Source organism: Podarcis bocagei (assembly GCF_964188305.1).
Source record: "Podarcis bocagei genome assembly, chromosome: Z".
NCBI lineage: Eukaryota > Metazoa > Chordata > Lepidosauria > Squamata > Lacertidae > Podarcis > Podarcis bocagei.
This window is the reverse complement of record NC_138140.1, coordinates 31,259,074-31,273,322: the sequence shown is the minus strand read 5'-3', so window position 1 is coordinate 31,273,322 and position 14,249 is coordinate 31,259,074. Positions and strand designations below refer to the sequence as shown.

Below are 14,249 nucleotides of genomic sequence, written 5' to 3'. Positions count from 1 at the left end.
TCTTCAAAGTCCCAGTTCTCATTTTAAGTTTGCTAAGAGCTAATTCTGGTGCTTTATCCACACGATAGCTCTTGGAAATTATCCTGTAAGTATGTGGGGAAAAAATCTGAGTGAAATGGGTAAATTATCCACGAAGCACTGCTACATAAACACGATCCAGAAATGTTGGATCTGGTCATCCCTAGATAAGTGATATGTAGTTCTGCCAAAAGCCTTCAAGTGAGTGGTCCTTCCTAATTTCCTTCTTCTCTGATAAACAGCTTTCAAAGCTGCACCCATTTCATTTTACCCTTCATATTGTTGACTAGGTCCTTTCTTGCTCTTAGGATCAAAGGAAGACACCTTACACTGAATCAGATTATTGGCCCATCTAGCTCAGTATTGCCTACATTGACTGCCAGCTGCTGTTCATGGCTCCATGGAAATGCTGGGGATTGAAATTGGGACCTTCTGAATGCAAAGAAGACCTCCTATCATTGAGCTATGGTCCTTTCTGGGTAGGCCACAATCTCAATACTGCTGACACAGTAAGTATCCTTTTGCTTGTCTACTTCTGGTTTGACTTTTTGGGAAATGTAGTCACTTGCAGCTTCCGTGACCAGGGTGCTTCTCCCTTATCTTCTTCACCTCTTTTCCCTGGCATGGACCCTGCCCTTGCATGGCCACAGTGTACTGGACATACACTCTGACTCTATACTATAAGAATCAAATAAGTTAGGACAGTGCCAGTTTTCAGTTGGAGTTTTAATTCTGTTGAATATTCTCCATGAGATATCTTCTGGGTGTGAAACAATAGCCTAGGGTTGTGCTTGGGATCTGGATGAATCCTGAATCTTGAGCCAAATTGGGGTGCACCTCAGAGGGATTTTGAGTTTGTCAGAGATAGAACAGGATTTGGAACTACTCAGCATGAGCCGAAATGAGGACTTCTGAGGTGCCTTGTGGTGATTTCGCAATCCAAATCTATATGCTGTAGACAAGTGTCTGTTTAAAAAATTACATTGAGGGAGCAATCCTACAGCAAAATCCACTGGGATGAAAGGGTTAGGATCCAGCATATCGCCAGCTGAATTGGAAGGTCCCTGGCACAGCTGAACTAGGCTGGCTTAACTCCCTCATCCTTGGCTCAGCCAGAGATACACCAGTGTATCTCCTCCATCCTGACTCAGTTGGGAGTCAGTTGGCTGAGCTGAGTGCAATGGATCGTAAACTGGTTTAAGGTCTGAAAAATGAGTGCTATAGGGGCATGGTGGGGGAGGAACCAAAGAAGGGAGACCTAGGCTGGATCCTACACTGGTTCAGCTCAGTCATGTGACCTGAAAACTAGGTATAAGTTAAGGCAGCAAAAAGGGTGGTGCACCTCAAACAATATTTCAAAGGCTTCTTTTCCCTCTGCCAGTCTGAAGCCTGCTCAATCAGCAGTAGGGCTACTGATGAATAAAGTTTGGATCTGGTGTAACTTTACACTATCTTAACTTACACTGGCTTGCTTTATGCCAGCTTCTTATATATAGGGTTAATCTCTAAATGTCTCTAAGATTACCATATAAAGTAAACACCAGGGAGGGATGATGAGGGAAAGGAAACCATGGGGAGGATGGTGGAGGGAAACCTCCATGTGACAGACAAGCCTGTAATCAGAGGGTATGATTTTATCCAGAAAGTGCAAGTTTTTCTAGTTCCCCACATCAACTCAACTTTAAAGGAACCATGCTAGTAACCTTTGCCATTTCATTCCATGAAGTAATTCCTCAGATGGGCATGGGCATGAAAACGTTTCAAGTCAAATTGCTCCCATCCCTAGTCTGTCAATTGTAGAATAAGTCACTTCAGGACAAAATATACCAGAATTATTTAACATTCTTGGAAGAGGGTGGGGAAAGGTATTTGAAACTTTATTCTTTCTTTGTTTTGGCTTGGGAACTCTCAGCTGCTTGTATCCAATGACTTGAATCTGATTTCAGCAGAATGTCCTTTTCGGAAGGTTGTATGGTGTCAATAGCTTTGCTTTTTCCTTTGTAATGGTAATCTCTTCTAAAATATTAATCCCTGATCATGATTCCTTCTGTGTCATCCCAGAGACAAGACCCAGGAAAACTGCTCTGGCACATAAAAACTAAGGACATTTGAGTAGTTCCAAGTATACCTCTTTAATGTGCAACGTGAGACCATTTTGGGTGGAGAAACTTACAAACATCCATTCTGGTCTTGTGCACACTCCTCCTTACACACTCTGCTGTCAAGAAATGGATGAGTCCATATTTTTAAGACAGGCCCAGAAGGTTTTTGCATATTGAGAAAATTCAATGCAGTGCAGTATGGGATAGCTTCAAGTTTGTTCCCTTGGAGGTGTTGCTTCTCCCACAATTGTTATTACAATTTGTTAGTCGCTTTATCTTGCCCAGATGTACTCAAAGTGGCTTTCAAGCAAACAACCAGACAACATCCCCCTCCCTGATGCATTAAAACCAAGGAGAAAAATAAATACATTAAAATCATCCCACCCACTTCTTAGGTCATAGAGGAAAGCTTTTGCCTGGCGCCTATAGGTGATGGAATGTTGTGTTATGATTAATGCGTCTGACAGAAATAGCAGAGCGATCCAATTGGCTATGGTGGGGTTGTACTGGAGTTGTGATGCACCCATTCCCCTTTTCCTGGATGAAACACTATGGGACATTTCTGTTTATGCATAGGCTGAAACCCAGTGGTGCGATTAGGTAATTTTAGCTCTGAACTTAATGGTCTTCTGCTCTCCCCCTATTCAGGTTTTTAATAGGTATTACTTGCTTCAAAATGTGGTAAGAAAGGCTTGCTACATTTAGGGGCCCTCATTTTGCTGAGTGGGAGGGGGCTGGCACAGCTGCCCCAAAGTTCTGCTCTGATGTCACACACCACTGCTGAAACCAGAAAAGCTGTTAACTCATAACCACACAGACACACTTTTATTTCTAAGGTCTCTCCTCAAAATACTTCTCTGAAAGGCAGAACAGGGACAGTGATTTCCTAGGGAAGAAAAAGCTGTCACTCTCTCTGGTAAATGGAAACCATTTACTAGGGCTGTCATTTTGGTTGAGATTTTCTTATGTACATTTTTTTTAAAAAAGTAATTTCCGAAGGATTTATTTTGTCTTGTAACTAGTCACACACATTAACTGGCACTAAGATAATATCTTTTGACCAGCTTTGCTGGTAAATCACTGGGCTATGTAATTGACTTTTGTGCAAAAATTATGCATTATAATCTCTGGAAGAAATAAAATGGAAACATGTTTAAACACTTCCTTTTCTAAATGCTTTGGAGGGGGCCCCCTCTCCCACTGCTAGGGATAGAAGGATTTGTCAATTTTCTCATTCTCCCATCTTAAATGCAGTTCTCCACATTTCTGGAGCAATTTGATTTTTTAAAAAATATTCTCATGAAAATTCACCAGTATTTTACTACACATTTTTCCTAATAAACACATTTTTGTATCTAGGTTTGACTAATGTACATTTCTGCTAGCAATCCCCCCTAGTATAACACATTTTTGTAGGTTATATTCACTAATATATTCGTTTTTGTGCATACTTTCCCATTGCATATGTATTTTTTGCAAACATTAATTGGTTGGAGAACATCACAAAAAACGAATAAGTGCAATTTTTTAAGGATGGCTGTGTTTCAGCTCTTATATTGTTTCAGAAATTGCAGATTTGATACATTCATTTTAATATATGAGCTTAATCAACGTAATCAAATTTCTCTCCCAACCCTATCTGGTAGTTCATTGTAGTTCAAATGAGGGGGAAATAGAAGCCTCAATTTCATTTTGTAAGTGGCATTCATTTTTTTCTTGGTGGAGCTAATCAATTGGATTCATACACATTGACATCACAATTTCAGTGTTCTTAAGAGGAACAGCTATGGACTTTTGAGAAACATAAAGTTACATTTCCTGGGGTTGTTTTTGTTTTGTTTTTTTAAAAATTTTTTGGCATCAATATTGCTGTTCTGAAGCAGAGATGGAAAGCAGAATATTTTCACTCCAAGAACAATGAGTAGCTCATAGAACTTCTCATCAATTTCCCCCTAAGATATCTTCATAAAAAGTAGGAGAAATGCAAACATCCTATAAGAGGAACAATATTTCCTTTAAATGGTCCCCAAAGCACTTCATTTCATTTTATACTTCCTGTAGCCTGAGCCAACCCAAGTGCTTTTGTCAGGTAGCAAAGTGGTTTATGTTGATTTAAACCCCACCTTGCCCTCTCCTTGGCCACCAAAAGTCACAAAAATATTTTCTGTTACTTCCTGAGGACACCCAGCCTTATGGGTCTTTGGTGTGCCATTGTAGAACTGAGCTACTGTATGGACAGTAAGCTTATGAGGGTGTTCCTGGTTATCTTAAATATTGTGATGGAACATAGTCATAGGAAGGGGGAGGTACTTTGAACAGCAGATAAGGGAAGCAGGGGGAACACCCTCCATACTGGCACAACAGAGATAAAGGCTCTGTCCCAGTCTGTTCCCTCCTGTGCTAGTATTCTACATGTGAGGAGAGTTTTGTAGAGGAACATGACACATACAACCAGTTACTATCTGAAGTGCCACAGTCCACTCTGCTCAGACCCCTCAGGGGACATTGCAAAGAGGGAACAAAGCCTGGCTCCACTTCTGTGGTGACTCACAAGCATGAAATCGCAAAATGCAATTAAATACATCGCTTTTATTGCTATCCTAATGAGCACTCTGCTAGACCTTCAACTAGTTGTCTATTATCAGATGAGAAGCAAGAATGACATGCAGACCAAAATTTAGAATACTTTCCCTCAACCTGCTGCCTTTTAACTCCCATCAGGCTTGGCAATTGGCTATGCCAGTTGAGGCTGATGAGAGTTGTTGTCTAAAACATCTGAAGGGCACCAGGTTGAAGAAGGCTGTTTTAGAGGGGGCTGTGTCTTTTGGATAAGTATCTATAAGTGACTCTGATAAGGTTTGCAAAAAAAGAAGCAGCATAGCCTGGGCTTGAACTTTTAAATAGCTACTTGATACAGAAACGTAACATTATTTTATAGTTGGAAGGGGCTGATGGCTTGGCAAATGCCTTTTGAGATATAGCCAATGAAAAGAACAAGATTAATATGAGTGTTTGCATTTATCCAGGATTAGTCAGCTGGTTGTTGTTTTTTAAACACCCTCATTGGAAATCAATTCATCATTCAGAAGTACCTACTGATTCTCAAATGTTACAGTACCAGTGGAGAATGAGAGTTGGTATATATTGTTACTTTATCCAGATGGTGCTGTATCCTATGAAGTTTGGGAATAGCGTTAATTAATTAATATACCACTTGATGAAGCCTCAAAGTTTTTATAAATGCAATTGCTGTATGAGAAGACCTTGCAACAGGCCTACCCTGAAACCACAAAGCAGCTTTATTGAGGAAGGCATCAACAGCCATGTTTATTTGTGAACAACAAATCAACAATTCAGCATAGCAGTAAGTGAGGCTAACGTTCAAGCTGGTTCCCATTTATGCAGGGAATCACCCTCAGGGAGGGGTTTGCAATAGATGCTGCCCCAACAACTGGTGTTTTATTTTTAAGTCTTAAAAAAGTGTTATATGTATTTTCATAAACTGAAAAATAAAGTTAACAAACAACCACTTTTCAGTTTCTGAAAATACATATAACAAATAATCACCACATACCCACACCTCCAAGAAATATTCCATGCATGTAAAATGTAACTAATACAGTCAAACATTCACAAGTTTGAATAATAATTTAGAACTGATTGCAGCAGTTTGGGAGCTTCCACTCTCCAGCTTTGGGGCTTCCATATACATTTGCATCTCTGCATAGAAACTATCATGTTTGAATATTATGCAAATCAGCGTCCTCATTTGTCCTCTCTTTTTGCTGATACCTAAGTAGCCATTCTACTCTGCTCTCAGCAACAACTGCTACATCTTGACATCATGATGCTGAATGTTTCCTTACCTTGCCAGCAGCCAGTTGTCAAGACTTGAGAAAGTTATCATAAGTTATCACCTCAAGCTCAAAGGCCAAATGTGCCCTCCAGCCTTCTCTGTCCCTCAGATAGCGGCAGATTTTGGGCTCCCAAATGTTAGTGGCGCCCTGTGTGATTCTCAAATTAGGCACTTCCTGCCTCTTGCACTCCATTCTACATCACTGTTGCAGCTCCCACTGTGGTGCCAGTGCCTAGTGCGGCTGAACTGGTCGTGCTACCCTAAAACTGCCTCTGCCTCAAGTTATCCCCAGGCCACACCCCATATTATTTTCCCAGGCCACAACCCTCCCCACAGAAGTGGTTTTAGGGTCGCGCAACTGGTTCAGCCACACTGGCTGCCACACTGCAGGGGGCACCACAACAATGGTATAGAACCAAGAGGTGGGGCACTGTTAGCATTGCACAGGGCGCCATTGAAATTTGAGAGCCTGAAGTTCATCACTGTTGCATGGCTCTGCTTTGACACTCTTTGAGTGTTTTTGCTGGGTTGGAATGTGTCCTTGAATTCGGACTGTGTTTCTTGTTTGCCTGAATGGAGGACAGAAGTGTGTGTGTGTGTGTGTGTGTGTGTGTGTGTGTGTGGAAACCAAGTTAGAGTATGAAGGTAACATTCAGATTCATAGCTTTGCTCACTTTTTCCTCCAGCCTCTCAGAAGTTGCCTAAATGGGAATGAGGCCCTTGGACTGAAACTTGCTCCTCTTCCCTGCAGTGAGTCATACAAAATGGGGAGGGGTTGATGAGACACACAGTTGCCTTGGAGGGCAAGGCTATCAGCAGCTGCTCTCTTGCACTGTCAGAGGCAGTATGTCTTGATGATCAGCTGTCCCTATTTTACCAGGGATGTCCCAGATTTAGAGAAGCCTTCCTTGTTTCTGATTTGATCCTGCTTTCCCTTAGGATGTCCCTATTTTCACTGGAGAAATGTCAGAGGGCATGGTAGGATGCCCCTGTTTCCATTGGAGAAATGTTAGAGGGTATGGAGTTATCCGACTTCCAAGCCATCTGAAGGCAATTCTGTATAGAGAAGTTTTTCAAATGTTTAATTTTTTTTAATGTTTTTATATATGTTAGAAGCTGCTCAAAGTTCTGGGGCAACCCAGTAAGATGTGTTGGGTATAAATAGTAAAATTATCATTATGGAATGGGACGTCCCTATTTTCAGTGGAGAAACGTTGGAGGGTATGGACCAGTTGCTGGGAATCACAAGCGGAGAGTGGGCTTCTGTGCTCAGTTCCTTCCTGTGGGCTTCCCATAGGCATCTGGTTAGCCACTATGAGACCAGGATGCTGAACTACAAGGGGCTTTGGCCTAATCTAGCAGGACTCTTCTTATGTTCTTATGTTCAGAGTCGGATGCATATATAATATATGGTTCCAGCCTCAGAGGCCACAATGCAACACAGAGCTAAGTGTCTATAAGCCAGCTGATTTCAAAGGGCTTAAGTGTTCTTAACGCTGCATTGGATTGTAGCCAGTGTCCATAGATCTGATCAGACATTATGGCACAGAGTAAAAGAAAAAGTCAATACTCACCAAGCGAGGTGTATGCATGGGGGAAGGGAGCTTTTCAAATTCCTCGTCCATCCCTATACCCCAAGTAAGCTTCCCTTCTCTGTAGAATTGGCATGGCTTTTTTACAAGAAGATCCAGTCCCAAATGCTGACAAAACAGCACATCTAAACACAAATGCACATCTTTGTTTCAAAGTTTGCTGCTGCCAGGTGTGCATGGGAGAAATCAATTAATTTTGAGCATTTCTGATTGTATGTTAAAAAGAGTGCATTGTTCTCTGTGTTCAAAATCAATTGTCAAAACGATTGAGGATTAATAACTCTGGAATCCTAACCTTTTATGTTCCTGCAAGGCCATGTAATAGGATGATTCAAGATCTGATGCCATATTTCATTAGTACCAGAGAGGGAAACAGATTAGGCTTTACCAGAGCTGTGTAAATAACTTGTAATACTGTGGATACTTCTAATACTGCAAATAATGAATAATGCATTTGATGTATTTTGCCTCATGTTCTCCTATTTCAGTAGTGGTTCGCAACACTGTTTTGCTTTGTTTTGTTTTAATTGAATCTGTGCCTCAGTTTTAACATTTCATGATAAGTTACTTTGTGGTGGTGGATCACAAGCCACATCAGGCTGAAAAACTTTAGTGAACAAAATAAGTGACGTGTTTCTACAGTTGACCCTCTGAATATGGCATAAATGGCAATCACATATGCTCATTTGCCATTGCCTTTAATTCCTGTTTTGGATCACACAGCCTTTTGCTTTAATGATGAACATCACAAATTCCTATTGTGGAGAAAAAGGTGAATCTATACAACTAAATATATTTTGCCCAAAGGCCGACACATTTTGGAAAACTTTAATAATAATAATAACCATAATAATAATTTTATTATTTATACCCCAACCATCGGGCAAAAGATGTCCCATATAATTGGCTCCAACTCAAGCAAGTATATTCCTACTCTATAAAGGAGAAGGGCTCTGCTGCTTGACATTTTTAAAATCCTTTTGTTCATATGCAATTTCCAGTCAAAGTGGCCTAGCTTCTAATATATACAAATATCTACTCAGTATAGAATCTGGCTCCTCCCATGGACTGAGATTAGTTTGTGAGAGTAACCCAGGTATTCAGACAGAGGAACATGACTGGGAAATGTTGTGGTCCAGAGCCCTGTTAAAAACCATATCTGCAAGAATACAAGAAGTTACTCTAAAAATGCTATTGAGATGTCATCGGACTCAACTAAAGCTGAAAAAGCCACTCTAGTCTATGCTGGGGAGGCTGTGGTTCCCCTGGAATGCTACTTCATATGTGGTTGAATTGCTGCATCATTCAGAAGTTTTGGTCTTTAGTTTCTGATATATCCATGATGACAACTCAAATGCCAACCCCAGCTCTGGTACTCCACTCCTTGGAAGGGGGCAGAAATCCCTCAATTATTGATAAGTTCTTAGAATTCATGCTCCTAGCTGCAGACAGACTCACAGTTGCTTCTCATTGGAAATCTAACCTACCACCCCAGGAGGAGTGGGGTGGCAATCTAACCTACCACCCCAGGAGGAGTGGCTTGGAAAGATTTTAGAACACCTAATACAGCAAAGGAGAGCCCTTAGACTTTAGAGGCAAGTAAAAAATAGACTGTTTTCATTTGATGTGGCATGAATTCTTTTCCTTTGTCAACTCAGATGCAAAATCCACTGAACCTCCAATTTCCCAGGTTACTATGTGGAGAGGTTTAATAGAAGATTACCTTATTTTCTTATTCCTCTCCCTGCACATTCTATTTATGATCACTAGGTAAAACTTACTATGCTTTATTATTATTCCCCTTACTGTGAAAAGTCTATGTGTAACTTATGCTTCTTCAAAAAAAAAATGTTAGTGAGTTTGATTCCAGATTATTCTGTAACTACCTACTCAAGATAAGGGACGTGGGTGGCACTGTGGGTTAAACTACAGAACCTAGGACTTGCCGATCAGAAGGTCAGCAGTTCGAATCCCTGTGACTGGGTGAGCTCCCGTTGCTCGGTCCCTGCTCCTGCCCACCTAGAAGTTTGAAAGCACGTCAAAGTGCAAGTAGATAAATAGGTACCGCTCCAGCAGGAAGTTAAACGGCGTTTCTGTGCACTGCTCTGGTTCGCCAGAAGTGGTTTAGTCATGCTGGCCACATGACCCGGAAGCTGTATGCTGGCTCCCTTGGCCAATAAAGCGAGATGAGCGCCGCAACCCCAGAGTTGGCCATGACTGGACCTAATAGTCAGGGGTCCCTTTACTTTACCTACTCAAGATGTAAATTCCATTGAGTTCAAAGGGACTTACTCCCAAATGAAGACTGCAGCCTGATTAACCCACAAGCCTAAAATGGGGGGGGGGTGTGGCACTCATCTCCAAGTATTGACCAGTACCCCCTCCTTTTTAGGCATGTGAATATTTCAGATTGCAATCCAATCACACTTCCTAAGGGAACTGAGCTGTGTGAAACCCACATCCAAATCATGATACTACTTTTCATTCAGATATATATTTTTTAAAATATATAAAAAGCAGTGTGTGTGTGTGTGTGTGTGTGTGTGTGTGTGTGTGTGTGTGTGTGTCTGTAATATGGCTTTCTTCTTTGTTCTGCTTGTTATTTAGGGCTGTGCTGATGGACGTTCTGAAACCAGCCGTGAAGGTTTTGACGGGGCAGCAGTGAAAATTATGTTTCCTTTTGATCCATTATTTTTGCTTCTGTTTATATATATTTCTTTATGGGAAACCCACAACACATTTTCCAGCGAAATGCACACGTACAGTCTCAGGAGCCCAGAGTACCATTTAACTGTCATTTCCTTTGATTAACCTTCACCTGATCCTAATCCCACTCCCTTAGGCAATTTCCCTTCCCTTTGTCCTGCCATTTAAATACCACTCTCTAGCAGGTGGGCCTATCTGTCATTAGAGGCCTGCCTATGTAATCTATATGTGCATTTTTGGATGCCACAATGCCAGTTTAGCTACTGCGAGGCAAGCAGGGAGCTGCTGTGGGCTAGTGTTGTAATCGCGAAGGGGTGTTTGCAACACATTGAAAGGCGATTCAAACTGGAGGAAGGAATATGGTATAGTCCTCTCCTAGGCTTGTACTGTCTCAGAACCCACATGGATAGCAGTCTTTATATGAAGGCACATTGCCAACATTTTCCCACATATGGAAAGCTTGTGTGACTGGGGTGGGGGACAGAATCTGGGCCTGAAGGTTTTTCAAACTTTACATTTCCCTGCATACATTTTGCTGTGGAAGAGACCTATTGAAAGATGATAAAGCATGCCTTTTTGCTTGTTTGAATGAACCCTACGGAATTTGCTCTCAGCAGTTACCCTCTGATAAACTTTTGCTTCTAGAAAATAGCCTTTAGTTAGAGCCCAGGGGTGTGCATGATGTTGGATCCAGACAAGCAGCACATTTACTTGGAAGATCAGAAGGTCGGCGGCTCAAATCCCCCCGACGGGGTGAGCTCCCATTGTTCGGTCCCAGCTCCTGCCAACCTAGCAGTTTGAAAGCACGTCAAAGTGCAAGTAGATAAATAGGTACCGCTCCGGCGGGAAGGTAAATGACGTTTCTGTGTGCTGCTCTGGTTTGCCAGAAACGGCTTAGTCATGCTGGCCACATGACCTGGAAGCTCCCTAGGCCAATAAATCGAGATGAGCGCTGCAACCCCAGAGTCGGTCACGACTGGACCTAATGGTCAGGGGTCCCTTTACCTTAACCACCACTATTATCAATTGGGCTTACTGCCACATAGATGTGCATCAAATTGCAGTCAAACAGGATTTAAAACTCAGTACAAATAATATGAAGTGGGGTAACAGTGTAAGATAAACCTTCAAATAATTACAATTACTTGTATCCAATCTAAGCTACATGCACTTAGGTTCCATTGAATTCAATGACTAAGTTCACCATTGATTTCAATGGATCAGAAACACAAATAATTACTCTAGATATAAGTATTTATTTTAATTTCTAGATTGCACTGCTGCCATTCTTTCAATTGAAACATATTGCTTATGTTGTGCTTTAAATGCTGTTATTCTGCTTGCATTGGTTTTTAGGTAAGAAATCAATTTGATTTTTTAAAAAAATGTTTTAAGTGTTTTAATTATCATTATAATAGTTTAACGATCTAATTGTATATTGTTTGAACTCTGTGTGAATTACCCAGAGGACTATGTTGATTGAGCAGTCAACAAATGTTCTAAATAATTTTGATTGTCAAGGTTCTTTGCCATATAGAGGGAGTTCATATTCTGATCTCTCCCAATTTGAAGTTAGCTCACATCACCAGTTTCCAAAATCATCCTTGGGAAGGTTCTCTGAAGAATTTAATTATTCAACACTGATATACAGATCAGTTTTCAAGTCACTGATCTATGCAAAATTATTTCAAATCCAGTTCCTGAGAAGTGGATCACCATTTCAGGGCCTTTTGTGCTTTTGTGCATCCAGTAGGAAACAGGTGGGGAATTTGTTAATTTATAGGTTGACTTGTAGCTTGGGATGGAGGATAATTTCATTCAGTCTGGATTTCAAAGTCAAACCCATCTAATCCATAGTTCCCAGACTTTTATGTGTATAAAATTATCATTCAGATAGTGCACTTCTCCAAAATTTGTGATGCCATTTTTATTCAAACGTGTGTGCATTGTAAGAGAAATGCATACAATTTAGAGATGATGGGTGCACAAAAATATATATTTTATGGGGTAAATATTTTTTAGTGGAAGGTACATGCAAAATGAGTATACAGTGGTACCTTGGTTCTTGAACTTAATAAGTTCTGGGAGTCTGTTCAACTCCCAAAGCCTTTCAAAAACTGAGGCACAGCTTCCGATTGGCAGCAGAAGCTTCCTACACTCAAGCAGAAGCCATGTCAGATGTTCAACTTCCGAAAAACGTTCGCATTTTACTTTTGGAACATTTACTTTTGGGTTTGCGGCATTCGGGAGCTGATTTGTTTGGGAGCCAAACCATTCAAGTACCAAGGTACCACTGTATTGGGGGAAATGCAAATGATTTAAAAAAAAAATCATTTAAAATCTACAGAAAACCATATGGAGAGAAGTTAAGATCAAGCATACGTGTATGAAACTAAAGTGGGGAAAAAATAAAGTGATTTGTCTACCACTTGCAGTAACCCAATCTGGGACTTCAGACTTCAACAGGTTATCTGCCAGGCAGTTTAATGTGCATAGGAATTGACAAGTTATATTTACCCATGTAGAAATTATTGCCACATCTGTAGAACAACAGCAACAACAACCAAAGACTCTAAACCCAGCCGGTTTCCAGTAGACTCAGTAGATGAATCTGAGGATCCAGTTGTGGTACCAGGGCAATGTGCTGAAAGATAACTATTGTTTTTAGAGTGTTTCTGTTTTGAGCTAAACATTTTAGGTTGATTCAGTAAGCAAATTCATTGGTATGAATGCTTAGATTCTAATGCCTTTACACCTATTCATTCATTACACATACCTTGCTTTTCCTCAGCCTAATGATGGTTCCCAGGAGACCTCCTACCCAGTCATCTTATAGGTCAACCCTGATTTGGTTCAGCAGCAGAACTGCATCTATATTCATATCATTCTCTGGGTTTTCTTTGCTGTATTCTGCTGCTCCAAGCTCTTTCACCCATCATCTTTCATTGACCAGCCATTACATTTTAACCCACTATTTTGGAATCTCTGAACTGGATACACTGCTTGTTTAAAAGAGAATATCTCACATTTCTGTTTCTTTAAAAAATCAAAATACAGTGGCCTATTTTCAGTAGCTATGTGTTTTCTTCTTTGGCAATCACTCATAGCCGAGTAAGATTGTCTTCCATAAACACGGTTTTAACAATGAGTCTGTAAGTGACTGTGGAGGCCAATTCTGGATCCACATGTCTTTCTACAGTACTCTATGTATAATATGCTGGCTGGGGCTGATGAGAGTTACAGTCCAACAATATATGGAAGGCACTACATTGACTAGCCATGTGCATAGGTCCTAAATCTAGTAGCAGACAGCATGGTAGGGCTGCACTGCTCAGCTGACCTCCCACTAGTTGCATTTACTGCTGCATACTGAGAAGGAAGAGGCATTGATGTATCCAGCATGGTGCAAACATATTGGCAGGTTAGTTTCTTTTTGTACATTTGCATCACACAAGCCTCACTCCTGCCTCACCTCTCCCTTTATCCAACCTGGTAAACAGCAGCGATCCAGCTGGATCGTAGTCAGGTGTGTGGTGCAGCTCCACCACATCTACAGCTGCTTAAAACTGAGAGACCTGATTTCAAATCCCTGCTTAGGACAAAAAAAAAAAAAAGGTTACTAGAAGAAGAAGAGTTTGGATTTGATATCCCACTTTATCACTACCCGAAGGAGTCTCAAAGTGGCTAACATTCTCCTTTCCCTTCCTCCCCCACAACAAACACTCTGTGAGGTGAGTGGGGCTGAGAGACTTCAAAGAAGTGTGACTGGCCCAAGGTCACCCAGCAGCTGCATGTGGAGGAGCAGAGACACGAACCCAGTTCCCCGGATTACAAGTCTACCACTCTTAACCACTACACCACACTGGCACCACACTGGATGTCCTTGGCCTATTCATTGCCTCTCAGCCTAGTCTACCTCTGCCTCTGAGAAAGAAAACAACTATGGGTGCTCTTCCTGAACTATTAGGACAAGAC

The 14,249-nt window shown here is 41.1% G+C and overlaps 1 long non-coding RNA gene across 1 annotated transcript in view; it reads left to right on the top strand.

Annotated features, from left to right (window-relative positions):
- Positions 1 to 14,249, top strand: part of LOC308579300 — a 93,219-nt gene that overhangs the window by 52,173 nt on the left and 26,797 nt on the right. The window contains exon 3 of the long non-coding RNA XR_014004392.1: positions 327 to 527. This is a non-coding gene — a long non-coding RNA (uncharacterized lncRNA). The remainder of the gene's footprint in view (positions 1 to 326; positions 528 to 14,249) is intronic.